The 14,432-nt window shown below is 35.8% G+C and overlaps 1 protein-coding gene across 7 annotated transcripts in view; it reads right to left on the reverse strand.

Annotated features, from left to right (window-relative positions):
- The window catches only part of LOC106969548 (contactin-4), an 884,673-nt gene that overhangs the window by 501,710 nt on the left and 368,531 nt on the right, over positions 1-14,432 (reverse strand). The window contains exon 1 of one of the 7 annotated variants that reach the window (XM_027042503.2): positions 2,134-4,306. The exons of the other annotated variants lie outside the window; for them this stretch is intronic. The gene's annotated coding sequence lies outside the window, so the exon portion shown is untranslated. Of the gene's footprint in view, positions 1-2,133; positions 4,307-14,432 lie in introns of those variants that run through there. 7 annotated transcript variants of the gene reach the window in all.

Here is a 14,432-nt window from a genome sequence, read left to right on the forward strand (position 1 = left end):
ATAACACTTTACATTTATTTTGAAGACCAAATAAATCACCATGGCTTTAAAATCACCTCTTACAAGGTATATGTGACATCCATCTGGCTTCCCCATCTGTCAAGTGACCAGACCCTAAACTACCCCTGGAGCATCCAATCCCTTTTCTACAGATTAAGCACAACTGGGGAGAGAGTGTCCTAATTTTTAGAAAATAATCAAAACGTTTCTAAAGTAAGAGGAGCACACTTTAAATCTTGCAAATACCTCTTACAGCTTTGTAGTGACCAGCCATAAAAATGTTTATCAGAGGAGATGAAATTTCTAAATGTCTGAATGGAAAATAAAAAATCAAACTTAAACTACTTCAGTAAAATACTCCTGTAAAAAGGGGAAAAATTCCTACTATCTAAAAAAAAATAGAATTCAAGACTACCGTCTCTTATCATTTTAAACAAGTTAACATCTCTGCAAGATCATATACTTGTACTAGTTAGAAAACACCAACATTTTTATTTTTCCAAATATAGCTGAAGCTTCCTCAGGAACCAACGCTTAAACGTCAGCTTGGTTTTGGAAGAAGACATGAAGCCATTCTTTTGTTTAGGGGAAACATGACCATCAAAACTACTTGCCTTCATTTCAGATTTCAGTGTTTGAACATCCTTAAACACACTTGCTTTTTTCCAGAAACAGACTTCTCTGCAAGGACAGCCCTGGGATTGTTCGCTACCCAGAGGTAACACAGCCATTCTGCTTTTGCTCCATCCGGCCAGATGTTAAGCGTTCTCTATTAGCTTGTTACTTTTTCCCTCCAAACCTCAAGCCCTGAAAATGTCTGACCCCACATAGACAACCATCTATTTTGCGTCTTCTCTCTCTTGCATTGTTCCTATCAACCAAGTCTAATGAGAACATACTCTGTCCCTACCAGTGAGACACTTTTATACTTCACAGCCTGTGGTTTTCCTGCTTTGGGACCTACTGCCTATTCATGAAAATTGTATTTTCACTCTGGAAATTATGGGATCCTCTAGCTCGATGGTCTCAAGCTCATTGAGGGCACTCTGATTCCCCTTTTCAACTATGAATTATTTCAAGTTCAATTTGGTCCACCTCAGCTCTGGCTATTGGTTCAAACTGTTCAAGCCTCTTATATTCAAATTCTATTCTTACAACAGCTCAATTGTTCTATGTTCAATCCAGGAAGAAAAGTGTGATTTATATTTAGCTTAGGGAAACCTGGAAAAAAAATAACCACATATCCCTTTCCATAGTGATAACAATCTTTAATTTCACTAAGCCATTGATCATTTGAGAGACACCATGCAAACATTATCGACAATATTAATTTATAATATCATTTTTTATGATCAATTCTTCTTGCATGGATAACAAATATTAATTTGATAGACTGCATTGGGAGACACATGAAACATAAATGAACTGAGATTTGAAATGATATTTTTTGGCTTTTTTTAAATTAACATTACTTCACAAAAAGTGGCACATTCAAACACAAAATAGAGCTAAGAAATAGACTCTTATTTTGAAACACAGACTTTAAGCATGAAAAAGGAGATGTAGAGTTTATATTTGCAAATATTCCTAATACTTACTCCCACCCCTCCTCACCCCTGGCAAAGTTTCTAAACAGCATGCAACTGGAAAACAAGAGAAACTTTCCTGTTTCTGCCTTTCTTAGTGGCAGCAGAGAGCCACAAAATAAACTCTTAAACAAATTCTGCAAATACTGACACATGCTTCTTCGATACAGAAGTGCACGTAAGATGATCTCTTTACATACACATTACTTTTACTTACATTTTTCTTGCAATGGCCAGAGATACAGAAGATAAACATAAGCTCTAACCATCCTGAGCACAAAAGACAATGTGCCCATGCTTCCAAATTAAAAACAAAACCAATAATTTTTAACTTCTATAAAAGCATTCTGAAAGGTCTCTTATTTTCCTGTATGAATCAATTATAAAAGAGATCTGACAGAAACAGCAAGCTCTAAACAGATGACACTCTGTCTCACCAGCTTGTTTCAACAAAGAGCGAAGCAACACCAAATCAAATGCAGCTTGCAAAGTCACATTCCCATGGAGCTTTAGGGAGAAAGAGGGGGGAAGAAAACCTGGTACTTACAGACTGTAAAGTAAAATGTCCCAGTTTCGCTTTACATGTTACAGCAAATCAAACAGAGATTTCAGCTCTCAGCAAGTCCCTGCTTCTACTACACTGATCATCCACGCAGAACAGGCCCTTATGGATTGCTTAGGCAGCTGGGAGATAATGGGACCATATTCTCAGCTGGGACTAGAGATGCTGAACTGCTCTCTGCTGCGTGCTGCATGGCTCTCAGCCAGCATTAATCAAGGAGGACCCAGCTTCGTGGCTGTGTTCCCCAAAGGATCGACATAATTAGCGCATGAATCAAAGACGCACACTGGGAGAATCACACACATCTCTAACTGGCTCTGCTCACATTGAACCTGATTAGGAAATCAAGTTGGTTCCCCGATCAAATGTGTTCAACCTTTCAAAAACAGAGACACTCACACAGCTGTTTATAGATTTCAAGGGAGGGGTAGAGATTATGGTTTCCTTCCCAATGGGCAATTTATGTAATTCCTCAACTACAGAACATAATTACACTGGTTGTTCAGTACATATGGTGGATTTGCCCTGTGATTTGGCTTGTCTGTTAGGGTTTTTTGCTGCTCTCAGGAAGGTTACAGGCTGCAGTCTCATTTCCCCTATGGATTTTATGAGACATACATTTGTATATTTTTTGCAGGTCTAGACGTTGGAGAGACTAGTTGGACGAAAGCTGGTCTCTGTGGGGGCATTTTATATCCCCAAAGATATGCTTCCCCTTGAGTACTGGAAGTCCAGTGCATTCAAAGCAGAGGGTTTGGCACGGTATTTGGGACACCAAGTATGGTAAAAGTAACTGTAATGTTGATTGTGCTTACATAACTGAAAAAATGTTCTTCACTACCTATCCACGTGGTGATGCAGACAAGAGCTGCAAAGTTGTAGCCTGTGGACAGGCTTGGTTTGGCAAAACAGAGATTTTAGTATTTCAATGAGAACATTTTTAAACAGAACATTTTACCAAATGGTGCCACCCCACTTTTGCTCATATATGCTACCCACTAGCCCCTGAAGACATTTGTTTATTTAAGTTTGACTTTAGTTAAGCAAATCTGAGTCAGGGATGTAAAACACTCCATGTGAGAGAAAGGAGACTCCTCTCTTCTGTCACTCATTGAAAGGCAGTGATCAAGGCACCCATGCGGTAATTTAAAGTTCTACACCCACATAGCAGCTAGTAGTTAGTAAGTCCATGTGATAAAGGGACAAGGGGAATTTAAGGAATCAGAAATCTCAAGTTCTAACCCTCACCTTGCTATAAAAATCAGGTGTTCTACAGTATGACATTTTTCCTTTCTGAGCCCTAGTGTTCTTATGTGTATAACAGGGCCTTGGTCCAGACTTCTGAGGGCTCTCACAGATAAGACATTCTATATGTTCTAAGAGCTAGAAAGTAGACCTCCATTAGCTTACACTTCTAACAGAACCAGAGGAATGAAAATAAAAGTATACTTAAAAAAATATCCCAAATGGGGGTCTCTGTTACCTTTGAGGGTCTCATGATCAATTGGCTAATAAGCAGCTATTTTAGAGAACTGGAGGCATCGTGATCATGAAGTGTGGGTAAAGTATAAACGTGTGAAAGAAAAAAAAAACTGATGAGGTAGAAAATAATTTTATCTAATTCTACATTAATGGTGTCTACCTGAAAATAAAACTGGACAAAGAGCCAAAAGTCCAGGTAAATGTTTGTCTTCATGAGCCAATAGCTAGAGTTCTTGGGGAAAGAGCCTTTTCATATTTAACTGGATTATTCCACCTTTCTTATGCTCCTACTATTCATAGGTAAAGAAAGGTAGGGCTTCTCACATTATCAGTTACCTTATCTTTTGTGGAAAAATGTGTATCATCAAGGTCAAAACAACTCAAGTTATCTTAGGGTTTTGGAACTGGCCTTGGGGAATAAAAGGAAAATGGACACTTTTATGATCCTTCACTCAGTAATCAGAAAAGTAGCTCACTAAAAGGACGCAGGATCTCATGTAAAATGCATCCTGCCAGACCTTTTCATATCCTTTACCGACTCAGTTATTCCAAACCAGATATAAGGCCTCAAGTAGATTTATGATCAATAGTCATTAGCAATAAAACAAAGTGGAAGATGATGAATCAGTATAATGAAACCTTTACAAATTTTAGTTAACTTTTGAGCAATTTTGTGTTGGTTAAACATGTTTTTATAAGTATTTTACTGAGAATAAACTGAGGGTTGATGTGGGGTGGGAGGGAGGGGAAAGTGGGTGATGGGCATTGAGGAGGGCACCTGTTGGGATGAGCACTGGGTGTTGTATGGAAACAAATTTGACAATAAATTTCATATTAAAAACTAAAATTAAATTTAAAAAACATGTTTTTATAAGTATTTTCGATCCAATTTGTCTAAGATAACCTGTTTCTTCACTTTGTTGGGTATTGTTGCAATTTGGCATAAGATGTAAAATGGCATAAATTTCACGTCTGTTGTTTTCATCTGGCTCATTATTACTGAGACTTTAGCACATATACTTCATGCAGATCATGTGAGGTGCTGACAAAAACAGGTTAAATACCAATTGTGCATCTCAGTCATATTAGCAAGCATATTGCTGAAGTAAATGAAAATAGGAGCAAATTAAAATACTAAAGTGGTTATTCAGTGGTATAGTCAAATTGGTTTTAAGTTCTACGCAATCCCTGTTTGGCTAGTAATTACTTTGATTCATCTTTGATTATGATATGTGATAGATTTACTTTGACATCATGTGATTTGCACTTGTTTCTAATGGTAGGTGATAATTACTAACTAAAAATTTCTAACTTCCATCAATTCTTCATACATTTCTCCCCTGAGACATATCATTTAAAATATGAAGTGGTTTATAATAAAAACCTAAATCTGGGAAATGTCTGATAGTTTTTTTTTCCTTTAAGGTCAAAGCCAACATTAATGTCAAAATAAATATAGCAAAGAGGAAGGGAAATAGAAAAATGATTAGCAACTACAAACAGAAGAAAGTGTCCTCACAAAGACAATATAATCTGATATATTACCTCAGAATCTATTTCAGAAGCCAAAATATACACAGAGATTGTTTTAGACTTTGCATAGAAATTGCAAGAAAAGGCATCTCTTTGGGACTCTGAGGAGTCTGCAATTTTAACACACTTGTCAAGGCTAATAAGAACCTGGGGAATGGGGCTCTTGAGGTCTCTTTCTGGCCATAAATACAAGATTCAGCAAGTTAAATACAGCTCTGAGTCTCAGCAAATCTAGGGGAAAAACGAAAGTTATGGCAATAATTTCCCAACAGGTTGAAACTTAATATGTTTTAATGTTTTGAAATCTTCAGCAGTAAGTCGCCTGATGTGCATACAACTGCTCCTTGTTTCTTCTAGAAAGTGTTATTTCCTATTCCTTGCTTCTCTCGCTCAAAGTCAGAGTCAAAAGCTAAGACAACTGTGACATTTCTCCAGCTGAGAACAAAATTTCAAAGGAATGAATGGTTCAGAAATCACTGCCCAGGGCACCCACTGGAATGATAATCTTAGCAGCTTGACTGGACTTTCTTTTCCAATCAAAAGCAATGGAGCCAATAATAAAATAATCGAGAAGCGAGACAAAAGTATAGATTCACACAAGAAAGTCTATGGCCTAATTTGTTTTCCAAGAAGTAATCAGATTCCTGTAACAATGACCCAAATAGACCAGGGTGACAAAATTAAAACAGCCTAGGGAAGAAAAACAGCCCATTTTGAATATTATGTCACAATGACATCAAATTGACATACAAGCTAGATTAAAAATGTAATATGCCTCAATATTCATCTATTGCCAAATGCTCAGACATTTGGAGTAATCTTTAGCAAAAAATATCTATTAATTTAAGGTGTGCATGTGCATGCCTGTATGTGTGCAGAGAGAGGGAGAGAACAAGAGAGAGGGGGAGGGAAAAATTGTAGAAAAATGTTTTGTAAGTGGAACTTTTCATTTACTTTTTTGGGGAAGAACTGATTTATCCTTATTGGATTGGCTAAAGAACACACACATTTTCTTATCATCTAAAAATAAAAAAAATCATTTCACTCAGAAGATTCTGATTTTCCTTCTAACAAAGATAGAACACTTTCCAAGACTGATTTTTAACTGTCACAACTGAGGGGGTGGGTGGGTGCTACTGGCATCTAGTGGGTAGAGATCAGGGATGCTGCCATCCAGCCTATAATGCACAGGACACACCAATCCTGCAAAAAAATGATGTGACCCAGTATGTCAATAATGCCACATATGAGAAACCCTGACCCAAGGGGGAAGCATGTGGGACCCTCATAGTTAGAATTCCTGGGAATTTGGAACTGAGGTTAAAAACCGGCCAAGTTTACATGGTGTTGTTCTAAATATAGCAGCAGTACCAATAGAAAACACCGTTTTGCCTGGAAAGTCACTTTAGACTTTTCAATATGCTGCCACAAAAGTTACCACATTCAGTACAATAAACTAGTTCAAAAACCAATAAAGTACTGTAATTTAAAGCCTATCCGTGCAAACAAACAAGCAGGACCTTAGAACAAAGGGCTAGTGACATGATCACTAAGTAAAAAAGTCAAATCCTAGCAAGTAGCCATTAGGGCCCTCTCCTCCCTGTCTCCCTTTTCACAAAACCAAAGAGAACAAATAAAAATGAGTCTCAATTCAGTATCTGTTACCCTCTCCCACCAGACCCTGCCATGGGAACCAAGGGGGACAACTCTTCAGCAAGTTGAGCTCCATGCAATTCTATATACATGTTTTCTTTCTATCTCTCTGACTCTAAACACATGAACAACCTTTCCTATGTTCCGATATCAGGAACATAGGAATGATCTTATTCTTGAAATACATGCAGTTTTAATAGACAGTTGGGATTAAATGAAAATATGGGCTTTCATTAGGAACTCAGTTTTTAAAACCCTTTTGTCTATTGATTGAACAAAAATTTATTGAGCACCTACTAAATTCATTGTCCATTTAAATTATTGGGGAGAGAAATAAAATTTCTCAGCATCTGCTTTCCTTACAAACTTTATATGCATTTATATTGTATCCCCTACATCATCTTGTCTGGCTCAGAAAAAGTTTACCACATTTACCATCATCACTAAGGTCCACTAAGGTCATTATTATTTATAATCAGCTTTATCACTAATGTAGTGCCCTGTAGACTCTTCAACTCTGGTGCTGTGCTCTTCTGCTGGCTCCAGAGAGTGTAGGCGCTAGGTAGATGGCAGAGGTTTTTCATTTTATTCTTTGGCATACCTTCCACTGAGTGCAAAAAGCCTTCTGCAGGCTTTTACATGAGGGGACTCAGTTCACCTTTGTTTCTTAAAGAGAAACTAACTCCCCTTAGATCTGCTGCAGATGAAACAGGATAAGGAAGAAGGTGTTCAAGAAGTAAGAGAACCAAAACCAAAAAGGACTCTATTTCTTAAGATTACCACGATGTTACATTAGAAGAAAAGTGAGTAACTGCTTACACTAAGTGAAGTCTGTTCTTAACATTTCATGGAGTGACAAAGAGGAGTAAGATGCCTGCCTTCCTTCCTACATGCTTTGCAGAAAATCGGTTAATGTTTTTTCTTTCTTTCTTCCCCCTACCCCACCAAATGCATTTCCAGATATAGAGGATCGGGCTTAACTTTAGAACAAAATGCATCAGAGATTAAGGCAGAATTCAAGTCTCTCTTTAAGTAGAAATTTTAAAAGTTATTTTCAGGGAAACCACTGTCTAAATTCATATCCTTCTATCCTCTATCAAACCAATATGATGTAGAAATATTGCAAACAAATGACAAATAAAGCAAAAGCAACCTTTAATTCCAAGAACCTAAAATCTAGGTAATCTAAATGATATAGCCACATAATCACATGTAATGTTACAGTATAAATCCATACTCATGCTAAGTAATACGTCTATTCAGGTCTTTGCAATTTTAAAATAAATTTGTAATTTTCCTGATTTGGGGGGAATGACATCACAGATTTAATTCTGAGCTGTGCAGAATGCAGAAGGAGGACTTCTGTCCAGATACATATATATATATATATATATATATATATATATATTCAATCGTACACTATCATTATTTTGGATGACAGTGTCAGAAACAGTTATGCATTTTACAATGATTATTTACTTTAATCTTTACCACAACCCTATGAGGTAAGTGTCTTTACTATTCTTGTTTCATAGATAAAGGCACTGAAAACCAAAGAGGCTGAATAAGATGTCGGAGGGCTCATAGCTAACATATGGCAGCTTTGAGTTTTCTAAAACTTTATCACACGCAACATTTATTTTTCTTTGTTGACGATATTTTCTTTCCCAATCACGTTCACAATCAAAAATGGTCCTTGCTGTGTTTGCTTAGAGTAAACCAGTCATTCTAACTTTGTAACTTTAAAACAAGCTGGTATAGGGGTGCCTGGGTGGCTCAGTCTGTTAACCATTTGACTTTTGGTTTTGGCTCAGGTCATGGTCTCACAGTTTCATGAGATCAAGCCCTGCATTGAGCTCTGCGCTGGCAATGTGGAGCCAGCTTGGGATTCTCTGTCTCCTCTCTCTCTGCCTTTCTCCCCCCCACCCCCACTCCCACCCTCAACTCAGGCTGTCTCTGTCTCTCTTAAAATAAATAAATAAACTTAAAAACCTTAAAAAAATAAAACACGTTGGCCTAAAGTGAATGTATTAAGCCTTGAAATTGTTGGGAAGGAATGATCTAAAATAACATATAAAATGTAATAACTTTGGATAAGATTATAGAATACTCAGTTTAAACTTGATTATGTTAATTGACCTTCAGCCAGATTTTCTTTCTTTCTTTCTTTTTTTTTTTTTTTTGGAAAAATTTCAAACTTACAGGGAAGTTGAAAGAATGGTGTAATGAAAACCCATGTGACTATGACTCAGAACTAATGTAAACATTTTGATATTTGCTTTCTCTTTTTTTTTGAAGCTTATTTTTGAGAGAGAGAGAGAGAGAGAGAGAGAGAGAGAGAGAGAGGAAGAACAAGAATGAGTGGAACAAGAGAGAATCCCAAGCAGGTTCTACGCTCCATGGTGGGCCTAAGACAGGGCTGGAGGTCACTACCATGAGATCATGACCTAAGCCAAAATCAAGAGTCGGATGATCAACTGAGCCACCCAGGTGACCCTGCTTTCTCCTTTTATTCCCTCTCCTCATCGTTTCCCTCTTTCCTTCTCATTCTGTTATACTTCTTTCTTTTCCTGAATCATTTAAGAGTAAGTAGCAGACATTTGGGAATTTTATCCTTAAATAATTCTCCAAAGAATTCAATAAATAATGCTTTTTCAACTTCACTGATATATAATGGACAAATAAGATTGTAAGCTATTTTTTTAAGTTTATTTATTTATTTTGAGAGAGAGAGAGAGAGAGAGAGAGAGAGAGAGCGAGCATGCACACAAGCAGGAGAGGGGCAGAGAGAAGGAGGGACAGGATCCCAAACAGGCTCTATGCCATCAGCACAGAACCCAATGCAGGGCCAGAACTCACAAACTATGAGGTCATGAATTGAGCAGAAATCAAGAGCTGGACATTTAACCAACTGCACCACCCATGTGCCCCAAGATTGTAAGCTATTTGAAGTGTATGATGTGATGATTCACAAAATAATGTTTTTTTCCAAAGAACAAGGATTTTCACCTCCATAACCACAATTTAATTAACCAATCCAAGAAATCTAATTGTGATAGAAAACTGTCATTTACTATATTTTCTGCATATAGGTGACATCTCTTCTTAGTGCACTGCATGAGGGGTAGGTATTTCCAGTTTGTCCTGTTATGGATGGTATTGAATTTACTCCCCAAACTACTCTCTAGTAAATAAAGGTATCATTTTATTTTTGTAACTAGTAAGTAGCATTTGGAGAATGCTTTGAGAATGTCTATCATTTTCTCCAAGAGCCTTCTACCAGGTCATGTTAGCATACACCAATGAACACTGAACAATCAATTATTGTAATGATGGTTACAAAACACCTGGATTCATAAACCTCAATAATCAGCCAATTTCGTTTTGAAAGGATCCTAATCCACTCATTCAATCCTCTCACATAATATCAGAATGGTGGTAATGGATGCCATTCAGAAAATACTAAGTTTCTTAAGATTTCTTAGAGACCAAGGGCAATGACAACTCATCAAGCTATTCATGAAAATTTCTTACTATTTCCAGAAAACATGAAGATAGGTGTAAAATATGAAATAAACCACTTCTTTTTAAGGGAAAGAGGGAAACTATAGAGTAAACCCGGATATCACTCATCATAGTAATGTCTTAAGTTAAATAATGAGACACCCTTCTCCATATCTATCAAAGTTAAAAATACTACACTTCTCAGAGTAGAATCACTTTCAACTTCTTCAGAATGCACTCTATATTAAGGAGCCAAAGAGTTCCTTTCAGACATTTTAAATTGTGCCATTTATTGATCTATAAACCATTCTATTTTGTTGTAGCACTTTTCACCTGGAAATGAATAAAAAGTGAAAAGCCCTGGTTGAAATCCATTCTCCACACTGATGTCAGAGTGCCCTTTCCAAAATAGAAATCTAAACACATTATCCCCCATTTAAAATCTTTCAATGGATCCCTATCAATTACCTGGTAAAACCCCAACACTACCAATTCATACAAAGTTCTCTCTCTAATATCATCCCTTGCCTTATGACCTGTGTTTTATATCACATTCATCAATCAGGATGTTTCTCTCTTCCTTCAAAGCCCCATGCTATTTTCTCCTCTCTGTACAAATATATTCTTTGCCTATAATACTTCCCTACTCCTACAAGCTTTATAAGGAAATAATTTCAATGTTTTAGAGAACTTAAATACAAAATATAAAACCATAAATCTTTTAGAAAAAGCACTGAGGAAATTTTCAGGATCTAGGGCTGGGCAAAGAGTTCCCAGATTTGATACAAAAAGGATGGTAAATAAAAAGAAAAACCGATAAATTGGACCTTAGCACATTAAAAAAAAACAAAAACAAAAACATTTGCTCAGAGAAATAAGAAAATGAAAACACAAACTATATACTGAGATAATAAATTTGAAAACCACATATTCATTAAAGAATTAGTATCTATAATATATGAAGGACTCTAAGACTAAACAGTTAGTTAAGAAATAATGGTTAGAAAATGGGCAAACCACCCCCGCCCACCATGAACAGACATTTTACTCAGGAGGATAAACAGATAAGAATATGAATGGATGTTCATTACCTATTAGGAAAATGCAAACTAAAATCTTAATGAGATTTAATACATACCTATCAGAATGACCAAAGTTAGAAAAAAAGGAAATATTCAATGTTGGGGAGAATGTAGAGAAACTAAATGACTCATGCATTGTTGGCAAGTATATAAAATGACACAGCCACTCTTAAAAACCTTTTGTTAATTTCCAAAACAAGAAAACTATAATTACCATATAACCCAAAATTTGCTCTCCTGTTAGCACTGTTAGCAACTAATATGTTGCCACAAAAGCAATCAATGTTTTCTCTCTCTTTTTTTGGCAATCAATGTTTTCTAAGCATCTGTCAAATTCCACGTAATACACATTCATATGTACTTGCAATAAGTAAAATATAAAAATAAAAAATAAACCAGGAATAGTTAATGAATTGGCTTCATGTTCAAATTTCATTATATAAACATTTTATCAATATTGACTTAATACATTCCAATGGATTATTTGAAATTATTTCACCTGTTTTTAATTCAAAGAACAATTCATTATTGGTAGCATGGAAAGGTATAGAGAGGGAGAGAAAACAAGTGGGAAAGTAAATGAGAAGATGCATTCATCCAACCTATATTTATTATTTATTAGGTACTAATCACTGTGTTGTGTGCTGGTGAGCCAAACAGATGACAACAATTATAGAGTTTATACCCTGGGGAGGGAGAAAGACAACAGAGAAGTAATCAACAAGTAAATTCAATAATTATAGATTCTGTAAGTGTTCTATAAAAATAAGAGAGTCATAAGACAGAGAATAACAGGTTTTGGTTCTTCAGTATTCAATACGTTTGGTGAGATCATAAAAATGGTATTAAAGAAGTTATCACTAAAGGCAACATTAATAGGAAACGTGAAATTTTTATATGCCATAGTGCTGGTATATACATTCATCTGGGTCTTGTTAGAATAAACCCAGTTCAATTCCCAAATCCCTTCTTACTAAAATGGCTTGGGTTTCTACATGTGTACACTCATGAACAGAGGTCACTAAGTCATTCACTACATGTTGTCAATGTGAGAACCACTTATGATATATATAAAAATGTACCAAACTCTGGATTTTCCAAAGACATACTGATGAGCTAAGTCATCTGAAGGTACAAAAGGTATGGGAATGCAACCAATGGAGTCTATATTTTAGGTACCGTGGAGCCAGTTTGGAGGGATCTTGGATGTCCAGTTAAGGATGTTGTATGTGATTCATTAAGGGAAGACACCTGTCTGTTAAAGTTTCTGGATTATTGATGAGTAAAAAAAAAAAAATGAGACATTAAACAGTTGTACAGAAACACAGTGGAATACATATGTAAGAGAAGGAAGCATATACTACCCATGCCATATGTTCCCATTTGGAGGGATATGGACTTTTCCCTTGAGTTTGGAAGAAGAAATAGGATGCAAGCATCTCAACTCCTTCTCATATTCTTTCTAAAGAAACCTATACTTTCTGAAAGGGTGCCTTCTGTTTTGCTTTCTGAACATGAAGCACAGTGCCCATCCTTTGGAAATAACTATAGTTGTCCAGGTATACAAGTAACTGGGTGGAAAAATCTGTATAATTCAGAGCTGAATTATTGTCACTATTTCAACAAATTTAAGCTATATTTTCCTTTCACCAGGATTAAGTGTTGTATTTTTATCTGAATTAGTGTGATTGCTAAATATGCCTTGTAAGTGATTCTAAACTTTGCATGGAAATAAGGGCATTGCTCTTAAATTCCCCAATAGGTTTTTCCTGGAATGTCTAAGAATGTACAATATCCTAGTAAGAATGAAATGAGCTGATGAAAAACAAGTTTAATTAAACCAAAATTTTCTAAAAGCATATATGATGTAATCAACAATAAACGGCTTTCTTTCTTAATTTTGCAGTGCCAATATATTTTTGGATAATATGAAAAAGCTGAATTTGTATCTACAGGAAAGATGTGATTAAGTTTTCTTCCTTTTGTAAGTACTACACAGAGAGTATAGTATGGTAACAATACATATCTCCCATATAGAAAATTGCTCATATCTTTTAAAATCTAACTTTTCTGAGCAAGCTTATGCACAAATCTAACTCACATTGTCATCTGGAGGGGTAGGGACAGAAGACAACTGACAAGATCTCCATTTCAGCCATGCACTGAGGATCGCCATCTGCATCCTCCCTGTGCCATGTTCCAATGGCTGAACTCTGGATCCAATCTGAAGCCCTTCCTATCCCATTACTTTTAGAGGCTGAAGCGTGCTTTTTAGAGCAGGGTTATATAAAAAATGTACTGTATACACCACTAAAACAAGCAAATATTTTCAGGAATTAATTCATCTATCAAGTATTTACTGAATAAGTCAATACGTGTAAGTGGTTGGGGATTTAAAACAGGTCTAGACTTGATGCTTGCTTTCTAGGAATCTGAAGTCCAGTGGAGAAGTATAATCATACACGTAAGTATTTTAAGAGAGTATTTATTAAAGTCCTTTGGGAACTGAGAAAAGGAAAAGATTATTTCCTACTTGACACTTTAAAAAATGCTTTGAGGGAGAAGTGGTATTTGAAATGAGAACTTGAAATATCTGTCAAGTTTAGATATCCAGAGATGGTTACTAAATGTTGATTACGATGTTGAAGAGAGGATTTAAAATAATCCATTTTAGCTGTTCCCCAATAGAAGAGGTCCCCTCTAAATAAATATTACCGTCCCATTCTCAACAGTCTCTAATATCTAGATTCTGTTGAGGATTTAAAGGACCATTTATGCAGAAAAAAAAAAGCGTATTCACAATTTGAATTTTTCACAACATATCAATGAATTCAAAGACTTCCAGTTAAGAAATGCTGCTTTAGATCAAGGGAATATTTTTAATAAAAATATATTGCATATAAAAAGTATTTTATACTTTTTAGAGACCTTAAAATTATGAAGCAGTAGTAGGGCTATTATCATTGCCCCCATTTTTCAAATAAAATATATAAGATATAGAGAAAGCAAGTAAATCTTCCAATATTATGA

The sequence above is a fragment of the Acinonyx jubatus genome, chromosome A2 (genome assembly GCF_027475565.1).
Source record: "Acinonyx jubatus isolate Ajub_Pintada_27869175 chromosome A2, VMU_Ajub_asm_v1.0, whole genome shotgun sequence".
Classification (NCBI taxonomy): Eukaryota; Metazoa; Chordata; class Mammalia; order Carnivora; family Felidae; genus Acinonyx; species Acinonyx jubatus.